Here is a 13,880-nt window from a genome sequence, read left to right on the forward strand (position 1 = left end):
GTACGTATTTCTCCTCCTTACACGTGACATCACAACAACGTTTCACAAGGCAACGCCGGTCAACTGCTGTTTGTGTATGAGAAATCGTTTGAAACTGTCCTCATGTCAGCACGTTGTAGGTGTCGCCACCGGCGCCAACCTTGTGTGAATGATCTGAAAAGCTAATGATTTGCGTATCACAGCATCTTCTTCCTGTCGGTTAAATTTCGCGTCTGTAGCACGTCATCTTCATAGTGTATCAATCTTAATGGCCAGTAGTGTGGGATATGACTTGAGGTGTTTTTGACAGAATGACGTGTGTAACGCTGAACACTACGTGGTGGCGCCTCTAAATCATTTTTCGATATTTTTTGACTAACTGCCACTCAAAATTCTAAAAGGAAACATGTGATGGCGTAGGTGGCCTTGAACAATGTGTTGCGGCGCAGACAGGCTGGATGAGACAAGGTCTCTGCCCGCAGCCCGGGATAACAATTTAATTGGCCGCCTCCAGGGCGGTATAAAGTGTGTCGGCACCGGAGACCCGGTGACACGCTGCAGTAACAGGGGCCGTTAGCTGCGGCAGACCACTGCGGCCGCCCCCAGCCCCTTGTGCCACCTCCTACCGCCTCCTGTCGGCTCCCACCCTATCCTACCGCCTGCCGTCACCTCCTAACGCCCCTGCAGCCTCCCGCTGCCTCCCACCGTGCTGCTCTCCTCCTCCGGGAGGCGGATCGCGCTTTATTTGACGAGCGCTCCGTCGCGCCGCGGCTTTATCGCGCGCAGGCAGACGACGCCGGCCTCTTAACGGCCGCTCAAAATTGCGACGCGTAAATTTGGCGCCCGCCCCTCTCCTTCCGTCTCCTCGCGGCGCCATCGCCGGCGCCGCCGCCCAGGTCCGCCGCCGGCCCCTGGAGCCTCCAGGTAATCCCATAATCAACTGCGTAAACGCCGCCTTATGAAAAGAAGCGGCGCCGAGGCTAAAGTTTTAACTCCCTCTACGCTGGATTCATTAGAAACGCGGCACTAGCTCAGGAGCGAGAAGCAGGAGAGGTCTAAAGTTCAGCGACTCTTGGATGGTGAGGGGATTACTGGTGAGCGCTGTTTCAGTCGGAAAAAAATGGAGGACAGAAATGGTCCTGGCTTTCTCGAAGCACACAAAGCAGCATTCACTTTGACTAATGAAAACGTTAATCGTAATGAATTTTTTACAACACTGTGGGTGGAAAAAACAACGATCGATAAAACTACAATAAAATTATTTCAATAAAAACATTCATCATCGCATGTCGGTTCTTTACTTTATTCGGTGACCAGTTTCGATCTCTTACTGGATTGGAAGGAGAATCAGCATTGGCCGTATTTTTTTGTTTTGTTTTATTATCCGCAAAATCGATTTTCGGTCACTTAGTGACCATCCTCAGTGCAAGAACTTAAAAATTTCACATAACGATCAGAGAGTAGAAAACAGAAAATCCCAACTAACCTGCGTATGATCATAACAGTTGGTAGGAACATACCTGTAATATACAATCAAAATTGTTAGGCACTGGTATCAACAAGCTTAGAGCGATCACTTAAACACAGGCCGCTGTTTACATGTACCTGTTCAGCAGACATCGGTGTGACAGGGCTTGGAACGCCCTCTATGTGACATGTGTCACGTGAAGACTTAATATTACTGGTTTTGCGAGATATTAACACAAATAACTCTTCTGAATTTGTGAATCAAGAAGTAATTCAAATTTAAAATGTACGTAAAAAACATAGCAGACGAAAGGGGAAGGAAACATCTAAAGTACATTAGCGTATTGTTCTTAAAAAAAAAAAAAACTTACAACACATAAAACAGATCGATAATAAGTTGTCAGAGTGCAGGACAAGTAAAAGAGAAAAAGACAAGGAAAAAGAATAATATATGAATAACATGAAATGAGGTATAACATAGTTTTTTAAAAAAAACATAATACCCACCATCTGGCGTGGGAAATTAGAAGTACAACGTTCGTGATTTACGTAAAATGTTACGTTAAGATTAATGAATCAAATATATAAAAAATAGTAATAGTACGAAAATGCCATTACGTAATAATTAAAATAAACACAATATTCATTACAAAAAAGTTTGTAGGTGTGGGTAAACAATTTTGTTATCATATTTAACCGACATGATGATGTACCTCTCATTTGTCCCTTTGGAGAAGCTAGCATTATTATAGCAATGGTTATACGCTTCCACATAAGCACTGGGTCAGAACCCATACATAAATGACATCAAATATACACGGTTGCTTAGTGTAAAACGTAGCACCCACCATTTAGTGTGGGAAGTTAGAAGTATATCGTTCTTGATTTATGTAAAATATGCTTCTAACGTATAATATACTTCTAACTTGCTGATCCTCCTTCCAGTTCTACCCACTATTTGGTCGTGGTGCACAGAACACTCCATGGAGTCGCCAATCTTAGTGGATTTTCATCGGACCATTTTATTCTGTGAAAAAAGAGACAACGGAGACTGGCGTGGAGAATACCACTCAAGCGAAGCAGTTAAACCAGCAGCTCTTGAGCCTTATACGGTGTTCTTCAAGCCTTACCAGAGCAGCCTGCTCCACGCCACTGTCTCTCCCTGCAACCAAGGGCATATCAGCCATACTTTTATATTATTTTATTCTTATGACAGCATTCAAGTCCTTGATCTCTGAGAAGTGTGTTACTCTTTTGCACAGAATAAGATGGTCTGATAATGATCCTATAAGAGATCTAAACTGGTCACTGAATGAAATAAAGAACTTATATGCGATCCAGACTGTATCTGTTGAGCCGGCCGGTGTGGCCGAGCGGTTCTAGGCCTCGGGCATGGATGTGTGTGATGTCCTTAGGTTAGTTAGGTTTAAGTAGTTCTAAGTTCTAGGGGAGTGATGACCTCAGATCTTAAGTCCCATAGTGCTCAGAGCCATTTGAACCATTTGTATCTGTCGAATTAATTTTATTTTAATCAGAACTGATACCATCGTAGTTATTATACAGACAAGGTAACAAACCCAGTTCTCTCCCAAAAATCCACATGAAGTGAGTATGTACAACGGACTAAACACTTGTGTCTGGACTTGTGTGTGGGAGAAGTGGTTCTGCAGTTCAAATAGAAAGTTATGAGAGACTTTCAATAAATAATGCAACGAATTTTTTTCTAAAAGTGGGCTTGTTTCATGCAGCCTCCTAATACACCATACAGATCATCAATCTTCTGGCTACAAAAGCCTGTTTTTCAACATAATGTCCTTTCAGTGCGACGGCCGTACTCTAATGTATTGGGAGGGCCTGGATCACCGCATGGGCAACATCGGAGCCAACGTCCTGTTGCATCCATAACCTCCCCATAATCCACCTACTGCTTCCTTCATTGTCCCAAACAGATGGTCTTTCAATCTCTTTATGGTCTTCTGTTAAGCGGCGAGGGACCGGGCAGACACACACCTTTAAATACCCCAACTGGTGGACCGTGTGACAGGGCTACCAGCAGAGATGTCCGGTTGGGCATTGAGATCTCTCATTGTGATCCATCGCTCACCTCGAATGAAAGTGTCCACACGTTCCAACACTACAGGAGTCACAGCTGTGTACAGCCGGTCGACATGCACCAGATCGGACACGTCTTTGCGACCTTGTAGCGATGATGACATGCGTCTCGTCCAACGACTCACCATGCTTTTGTTCACTGTCACATCTCTGTAGACATTGTGTGGCGCCTATGGATACTTGCGATGCTCTGGTGTTCCGTCAAAATAAACTCAATGCCATTTTTCTTTGCCTCCGCTGAAGAGGCCATTTTGAAGACTATGTGTAGCGCTGTCACTTATCGGAACTTCGTGTAAAAATAGTGGTTGAAGCAGGAATATTACACCACGCGAGAAAAAAAGTGTTTCATTATTGAACTCCGTCGTATTTGATTAACATTCTATGTTGACAGCTGCAGCGCTGCACAAACAAAGAAAGAGGGTGGAAATGTTTTATGATGCAGGACAGAGCCACATATTTATTCAAAATAATTATTACAGTCCCGGGGCGGTCCGAGCGTTGTTGACACTGAAAAGTATCGGGAAGTCATCTCAGGTTCGTTGGTCTGGAGGTAGGTGCGACGAACTAGTTCCTCGGCTGATGTGGGATCATTAAAACAATGACATCAGCAACACGTTTTATTCAGCAGAATTCGTACAGCCGCTCGGACGGCGTCACAGTGGCGCTGCTGACCCTGGGAAGAAGAGACAGACGTAACAAGACCCAATCAGAAGCGACGCAGTTAAAATACGTACCTTCATCCATGACCAATTGCAGGCTCCAGCTTTCGAGAAAGTGTTACGATATACGTGGTTTACTGTGAAGCTATCGCCAGATCGCGAGATTCTCGTCCTAAAGATATTCGGACAAAAAATGTGACATCGTATATGTGTCCCGCACGTTGCTCCTGGTGCTCCGAAACCTTATCTTCAAACTTTTTTTATAAACACACTGGTTCTCTTGAAGCGAAATCATGTCAAAAACTGAAATACTGGATTGTTTATGTTTGGAAGTTGGAAATTTGTGGTAAGGTCTTATGGGACCAAACTGCGGAGATCATCGGTCCCTAAGCTTACGCACTATTTAATCTAACTTAAACTGACTTATGCTAAGGACATTACACACACGCATGCCCGAGGGAGGAGTCGAACCTCCGACGGGGGCAGCCCCGCGGACCGTGACAAGACACCTTAGATCGCGCGGACACCCGCGCGGCGATTGTTTATGTGTTTAATTTTCTGTTACTGTTAATTATATAAGATTATCTGATACAACCTGTTTTCAAAAAGATTAGAAATATTTCCTTTGTCAGTAATTTCATTGTATTTGACGACGTCGCAGAAAATATTGCTTTGACGTATTTCTACCACAACGAAAGAAAAACAGAACATAAAACTGGATTTGAACAGGGAACTCGAAATTTCGAAACTCGGCTCTTAGCCAATGACCTACCAACTAACTTATTTTTACCGTGGGAGAGTGTATTGATGGTGTACTTCGAAAGTATTACCGTTATTTTCTCAAAAAGTGTTGAGTGTTGGCATCTAAGCCGAAATAGTTGCCTTTTGTTTTCATCCTTCTTTCATCATACCAAGTTTCGACTGTATCCTCTTGTCAGTTTGGAAATAAGATGGCCGAAGATTTTCGATTTCGTACTTACTTTGACTTTTTAGGGCTGAGACTATATGACCTTCAAGGAATTCTGCTGGGACATATGTTTAGTTTGCGATTTCGTTACTGATTCGTAGAAAGGTATCTTTCATGTTGTCCCGGTGCAGGAGTTTCAGTCCTTAGCAGGGACACATACTGATGGAAAAGAGTCAGAACACAGTTGTTTAAATACTCTCAAGGACGACGTAGCGATTCCTACAGAAGACATCCTTTATGCTTAAATTCCACCTCACATCGGTGCAAAGGAGGGTGCCTTAAACCTCAAGACGATTTTCTTTGATTGTAAATAGCTCGTACAAGAGGAAAATATTCCGTTCAACGCATGGACTACCTTTTCGTATATCCCAACGTGATTGACGCTTAGAGTCTTACCAGTGTTCTGGGAGGTGTATTGCTTGTGCACGGAGCGTTTATAGCGCTTAGAGCTCCTCTGCAGGAAGAATGCATTTCATTTGCTATGCATGACTAGACCTTATAACATATGATGTGTGTGCACTGTTGCTGGTTGGGGTCTACACTCAGTATTCACATGACTTCTCCATAAAATACGCAAACAATGACCTAATTTTCGAGAAAAATTCGTTGTCTGGAATTGTATTTCTTTACATTTTATTTACGGTCATGTTAAGTTTTCTACATTTTGTCAACGTTTTGTTGCATCTGACAGTTAAATCTTAGTAGCACTTCACTGTACAGGTAGGAGAATCGCCGACTGAAATACGTTTCCGGTTTGGTCACGCTCGTGTAAGTGGCAAAATAAAAGAGTTTCAGCGCCGTCCCCTACTTCACAAGCAATTCGAGCCAACATGCCAGGCCTTTTTAATTACAAAAGTTTGAAACACGACGCAAAGGAGGACTGCCGCCCGACTCGAATTTTTCCTTTGACGGCATGGTTCGTCGCTCTGGAAAATTCGCCTTTCATTGACTCTTATGGATGGGACCTCCACAAAGGTGCATGGTCTTTTCTTTCTTAGATTCATACCGTATAAAGAGCGAACTATCCGGGAGTGTTTCTTCTCACACGCCCAAATGGAAGTGCCAGTAACATTCTTTCACAAACTGAGCTTCTAATTAGCGGTTACTTTCTTTTGATTTTCTACTCTTCTCTGAACACGGTATCAACATTTCATTGCACTCGACGTATTGGCTTCCGTGAAGCGAAATCTCCTTTTGCTTAGTGATGTGTGGCGGAACACCATTGTTACTTAATGCTTATGCAGAGTGTAATTAAATTCCCTTTAGAGACTTCGAGTACTTGTAGATGGATCCAAGACGAACACGTTTATCATAGGAACTCATGTCCGGAAACATAACGTTTTCTCGCGACACGCGAAAAAAACATAGGTGTGGGTCGACGTGATGACCGCCGACGTCAACACAAATACACTACTTCTGTGCCATTTTCCGGTAAACGCGATCCCTAGTCCTCCAGCATCCGCCGTAGCCATAATCCACGCCAATTGGATTTCCTCGGATGCCTCAGGGGTCTGCACTGTATTGAACGATTATTACTGGACAATAGCACATTAGTACAGTGTGAACGAGAACCACAAGTACAACAGCAGGTACAAATCTCCAGCAGTATAGTATGAACAAAAACTGCAAGCGCAACAGTGGGTACAAACCTCTCTAGGCAGATGGCAAATTCAATTAAACAGCATGTAGACAAATCTCTAGTCGGACATCTCGAGATTGGCGAATGAAGACCCAGTCAGTGGTGCCGAAAATGCGGGATGTTTCAACGTGTGCTGTGTGCTGCGGTATTATACGTGCAGCGGGAAAAGGTACGTTTCCGGACATGAGTTCCTATGTTAAACTCTACATGTATACGTGTTCTTTAACTTCCCATGTCTTATTTTTAAAGTACACTACACCTTAGGTTTTGATTTGAAAGACGTTTATCTCAATACAGTCCCGAAATGAGATGGAATCCTCCTACGATGCGTTTGGCCTGCAAGCTAATTGGAAGAATCACCATTTCGTTCTCGCCGGATTAGAGTTGCTGTAAATCCAGAAACTGGATGTATGCAGTAGTTCAAAATTTCATCAGCTGGCGCCTGTGACTGGGTATCGGGGATAGGTATCTGGGAGAGCTAACTCACGTATATTAAAACACGAGATTATTCTGGAACAGAGACGCGGTTATCTAACGCGAAACCCGTCTGCTGCTCATTCGACTACTTGGTATCGCTGCCGTTCATGGAAGGAGGCTTCCTGCCATGCCGTGAACTGTGGCATATTTGTATACCCACCGACTGGTGGGGCGTTTCCAGTGTGAACTTGACAGTAAGTCACACAGAGATCACTCGCACTGCTGTAAGTAAAGTAAAGTGTGTGACACAAGCCGGTGACTGGTATATAGGCCTGACAGTTGGCAGAATGCACGGATTCTTTGCCACGGCACTAGGAGAGGGAGGGTGATGAGTGTAGCGCCCTGACCACCTTCCTGCCCCTGGGAAAAATCATCAATAGTCATATGGCCTGAGGTCATCCTGGGGGGCCTTAAACGAGAACAAATCCCCACCCCAGGCCAGGACTGAATCTCAGCTCCTCAGGTTTGGAGACCAGTGCTCTAACCTTAGGCCACCTTGGTAACATCCGATTATTGTACTTCACTAATATGTTCCTTTAAAGCACGTTTATTCAAATAGAACGCTATATTTTACAGCTCCAAGTATCCTTACCAGGTTTCAGGACTATGAAAAATGATTTGTGCTTATGTACGATGACATTTGGTTGTAACTCGAGCATTTCCTTTCTAAGAGGGAATGGGTTGATTTGGGGAGGAGACCAAACTGCGAGGTCATCGGTCTCATCGGAAGGATGGGAAACGAAGTCGGTCGTGCCCTTTCAGAGGAACCATCCCGGCATTTGCTTATAGCGATTTAGGGAAATCACGGAATACCTAAATCAGGACGGCCGGACGCGGGATTGAACCGTAGTCCTCCCGAATGCGAGTCCAGTGTGCTAGCCACTGCGCCACCTCGCTCTGTTCTTGCCTAAGAATTAGCGTGTAACGTGCAGTAACTCAACGTGTGAAATCGAGCATCTTCTTCGTGTTCACAAAATGCAGAAGGCTGTGGACAACAGAAACTAGACTGACGGTGAGTTTCTTAACTTCCAGCAGGCATTCTGAAATGCGGTTATCTTGAAGACTTCCAACAAACGCAATTGAGTATGAGGTAGCTGTGCACAGGGAGCTCACATCTTCAGAAAATAACTACGACTTGTCTGAAAATGTGACAATGAATGGTGCTACAGGTAGAAACTAAAGGGTGGTCCATTGATAGTGACCGGGCCAAATATCTCACAAAATAAGCATCAAACGATAAAACTAAAAAGAACGAAACTCGTCTAGCTTCAAGGGGGAAACCAGATGGCGCTATGGTTGGCCCGCTAGATGGCGCTGCCATAGTTCAAACGGAAATCAACTGCGCTTTTTAAAATAGGAACTCCCACTTTTATTACATATTCGTGTAGTACATACAGAAATATGAATCTTTTACTTGGACCACTTTTTACGCTTTGTGATAGATGGCACTGTAATAGTCACAAACGTGTAAGTACGTGGTATCACGTAACACTCCGCCAGTGTGGACGGTATTTGCTTCGTGATACATTACCCGTGTTAAAATGGACCGTTTACCTGGTCGATATCGTGTTTATGTATGGCTATTATGATCAAGATACCCAACGGGCGTGTGCTATGTACGCTGCTCGGTATCCTGGACGACATGATCCAAGTGTCCGGACCGTTCGCCGGGTAGTTACGTTATTTAAGGAGCGAGGACTGGCTGTCGGCGCCTTACCGGTGCTCCATCCCCGACTTCACTGCTGCTGCGTCCCGACCACACTGCTGCCCCGTCCCGAACTGACTGCCAGACACACGACGACTCGGAAATACTATCGGTGGCTCCAGAGATGGTACGACAGTGGACTTACCGGGGCCCACGCGCTGTCTGAGTGACTCGGAAATACTATCGGTGGCTCCAGAGATGGTACGACAGTGGACTTACCGGGGCCCACGCGCTGTCTGAGTGACTCGGAAATACTATCGGTCGCTCCAGAGATGGTACGGCAGTGGACTTACCGGGGCCCACGCGCTGTCTGATTGACTCGGAAATACTATCGGTGGCTCCAGAGATGGTACGACAGTGGACTTACCGGGGCCCACGCGCTGTCTGAGTGACTCGGAAATACTATCGGTCGCTCTAGAGATGGTACGGCAGTGGACTTACCGAGGCCCACGCGCTGTCTGAGTGACTCGGAAATACTATCGGTGGCTCCAGAGATGGTACGACAGTGGACTTACCGGGGCCCACGCGCTGTCTGAGTGACTCGGAAATACTATCGGTGCCACCAGAGATGGTACGACAGTGGACTTACCGGGGCCCACGCGCTGTCTGAGTGACTCGGAAATACTATCGGTGGCTCCAGAGATGGTATGACAGTGGACTTACCGGGGCCCACGCGCTGTCTGAGTGACTCGGAAATACTATCGGTGGCTCCAGAGATGGTACGACAGTGGACTTACCGGGGCCCACGCGCTGTCTGAGTGACTCGGAAATACTATAAGTGGCTCCAGAGATGGTACGACAGTGGACTTACCGGGGCCCACGCGCTGTCTGAGTGACTCGGAAATACTATCGGTCGCTCCAGAGATGGTACGGCAGTGGACTTACCGGGGCCCACGCGCTGTCTGAGTGACTCGGAAATACTATCGGTGGCTCCAGAGATGGTACGACAGTGGACTTACCGGGGCCCACGCGCTGTCTGAGTGACTCGGAAATACTATCGGTTGCTCTAGAGATGGTATGGCAGTGGACTTACCGAGGCCCACGCGCTGTCTGAGTGACTCGGAAATACTATCGGTGGCTCCAGAGATGGTACGACAGTGGACTTACCGGGGCCCACGCGCTGTCTGAGTGACTCGGAAATACTATCGGTGCCACCAGAGATGGTACGACAGTGGACTTACCGGGGCCCACGCGCTGTCTGAGTGACTCGGAAATACTATCGGTGGCTCCAGAGATGGTATGACAGTGGACTTACCGGGGCCCACGCGCTGTCTGAGTGACTCGGAAATACTATCGGTGGCTCCAGAGATGGTACGACAGTGGACTTACCGGGGCCCACGCGCTGTCTGAGTGACTCGGAAATACTATAAGTGGCTCCAGAGATGGTACGACAGTGGACTTACCGGGGCCCACGTGCTGTCTGAGTGACTCGGAAATACTATCAGTGGCTCCAGAGATGGTATGACAGTGGACTTACCGGGGCCCACGCGCTGTCTGAATGACTCGGAAATACTATCGGTGGCTCCAGAGATGGTACGACAGTGGACTTACCGGGGCCCACGTGCTGTCTGAGTGACTCGGAAATACTATCGGTGCCTCCAGAGATGGTACGACAGTGGACTTACCGGGGCCCATGCGCTGTCTGAGTGACTTGGAAATACTATCGGTCGCTCCAGAGATGGTACGGCAGTGGACTTACCGCGGCCCACGCGCTGTCTGAGTGACTCGGAAATACTATCGGTGGTTCCAGAGATGGTACGACAGTGGACTTACCGGGGCCCACGCGCTGTCTGAGTGACTCGGAAATACTATCGGTGGCTCCAGAGATGGTACGACAGTGGACTTACCGGGGCCCACGCGCTGTCTGAGTGACTCGGAAATACTATCGGTGGCTCCAGAGATGGTACGGCAGTGGACTTACCAGGGCCCACGCGCTGTCTGAGTGACTCGGAAATACTAGCGGTGGCTCCAGAGATGGTACGGCAGTGGACTTACCGGGCCCCACGCGCTGTCTGAGTGACTCGGAAATACTATCGGTGGCTCCAGAGATGGTACGACAGTGGACTTACCGGGGCCCACGCGCTGTCTGAGTGACTCGGAAATACTATCGGTGGCTCCAGAGATGGTACGGCAGTGGGCTTACCGGGGCCCACGCGCTGTCTGAGTGACTCGGAAATACTATCGGTGGCTCCAGAGATGGTACGGCAGTGGACTTACCGGGGCCCACGCGCTGTCTGAGTGACTCGGAAATACTATCGGTGGCTCCAGAGATGGTACGACAGTGGACTTACCGGGGCCCACGCGCTGTCTGAGTGACTCGGAAATACTATCGGTGGCTCCAGAGATGGTAAGACAGTGGACTTACCGGGGCCCACGCGCTGTCTGAGTGACTCGGAAATACTATCGGTGGCTCCAGAGGTGGTACGACAGTGGACTTACCAGGGCCCACGCGCTGTCTGTGTGACTCGGAAATACTATCGGTCGCTCCAGAGATGGTACGGCAGTGGACTTACCGGGGCCCACGCGCTGTCTGAGTGACTCGGAAATACTATCGGTGGCTCCAGAGATGGTACGACAGTGGACATACCGGGGCCCACGCGCTGTCTGAGTGACTCGGAAATACTATCGGTGGCTCCAGAGATGGTACGACAGTGGACTTACCGGGGCCCACGCGCTGACTGAGTGACTCGGAAATACTATCGGTGGCCCCAGAGATGGTACGGCAGTGTACTTACCGGGGCCCACGTGCTGTCTGAGTGACTCGGAAATACTATCGGTGGCTCCAGAGATGGTACGGCAGTGGACTTACCGGGGCCCACGCGCTGTCTGAGTGACTCGGAAATACTATCGGTGGCTCCAGAGATGGTACGACAGTGGACTTACCGGGGCCCACGCGCTGTCTGAGTGACTCGGAAATACTATCGGTGGCTCCAGAGATGGTAAGACAGTAGACTTACCGGGGCCCACGCGCTGTCTGAGTGACTCGGAAATACTATCGGTGGCTCCAGAGATGGTACGACAGTGGACTTACCAGGGCCCACGCGCTGTCTGTGTGACTCGGAAATACTATTGGTGGCTCCAGAGATGGTACGACAGTGGACTTACCGGGGCCCACGCGCTGTCTGAGTGACTCGGAAATACTATCGGTGGCTCCAGAGATGGTACGGCAGTGGACTTACCGGGGCCCACGCTCTGTCTGAGTGACTCGGAAATACTATCGGTGGCTCCAGAGATGGTACGACAGTGGACTTACCGGGGCCCACGCGCTGTCTGAGTGACTCGGAAATACTATCGGTGGCTCCAGAGATGGTACGACAGTGGACTTACCGGGGCCCACGCGCTGTCTGAGTGACTCGGAAATACTATCGGTGGCTCCAGAGATGGTACGACAGTGGACTTACCGGGCCCCACGCGCTGTCTGAGTGACTCGGAAATACTATCGGTGGCTCCAGAGATGGTACGACAGTGGACTTACCGGGGCCCACGCGCTGTCTGAGTGACTCGGAAATACTATCGGTGGCTCCAGAGATGGTACGACAGTGGACTTACCGGGGCCCACGCGCTGTCTGAATGACTCTGAAATACTATCGGTGGCTCCAGAGATGGTACGACAGTGGACTTACCGGGGCCCACGCGCTGTCTGAGTGACTCGGATATACTATCGGTCGCTCCAGAGATGGTACGGCAGTGGACTTACCGGGGCCCACGCGCTGTCTGAGTGACTCGGAAATACTATCGGTGGCTCCAGAGATGGTACGACAGTGGACTTACCGGGGCCCACGCGCTGTCTGAGTGACTCGGAAATACTATCGGTGGCTCCAGAGATGGTACGGCAGTGGACTTACCGGGGCCCACGCGCTGTCTGAGTGACTCGGAAATACTATCGGTGGCTCCAGAGATGGTACGACAGTGGACTTACCGGGGCCCACGCGCTGTCTGAGTGACTCGGAAATACTATCGGTGGCTCCAGAGATGATACGACAGTGGACTTACCGGGGCCCACGCGCTGTCTGAGTGACTCGGAAATACTATCGGTGGCTCCAGAGATGGTACGACAGTGGACTTACCGGGGCCCACGCGCTGTCTGAGTGACTCGGAAATACTATCGGTGGCTCCAGAGATGGTACGACAGTGGATTTACCGGGGCCCACGCGCTGTCTGAGTGTGAGGGGCTGTTCCCATTGCTACGAGGTTCGTGGCTCACCGATCCCGGACACGAAAGTTGACTCTTTACTTAATCTACCAGCCAGCCCCAACTGTGTCGTTTGAATTTCGTTGTGGGCTGTTGAAACATTCCAGCGAGCAACAACGTGTGCTTTCAAGTTGGCGAAATTCTAGCTGCTCTCCTGTGTAGTTTAACTTAACTTGATTATTTTGGAATTGAAGTGCACCAGCGGAATCCTCTGCCCTGTAGCCGTTAACGTTCCGTTTACCTGCCCCGGCCGTTGACGTAAATTCAGGCAGCGTATTTTCCTCGTCGTATTGTGGCTGTTCAGCACGGCGTGTAGTTTGACAGCCGAATGTGTAATTCGTTGTGGGCGCCGATACCTTACCTTCTCCGTTGTTCCATTGAAATCCCTGCTGTGTGCTGGTCGGGTCGAGCGGAAGTTATCCTGTCGCTTAGTTCACTGACTGCCTGTCGGTTGGGTTGCCGTCGGATTGAGAATTGTTGGGCCGGCTGCCTGTCTCACCTAAGCGAGCATTAGTGTTTGAATTCCAGGCCGACCCCTGCAAACTTCTGAGCGCCGTTTGATGTGCTGGATTTTCTTATTTGTCCTCGTTGTTTGTTTATGACGCCGTTCTTCAAAAATATTTTACTATCCATTTCACTTTTTTAAATTTTCTAACCTACCTGCCCGATAAAGGGGTTCCACA

The sequence above is a fragment of the Schistocerca gregaria genome, chromosome 2, assembly GCF_023897955.1.
Source record: "Schistocerca gregaria isolate iqSchGreg1 chromosome 2, iqSchGreg1.2, whole genome shotgun sequence".
Classification (NCBI taxonomy): Eukaryota; Metazoa; Arthropoda; class Insecta; order Orthoptera; family Acrididae; genus Schistocerca; species Schistocerca gregaria.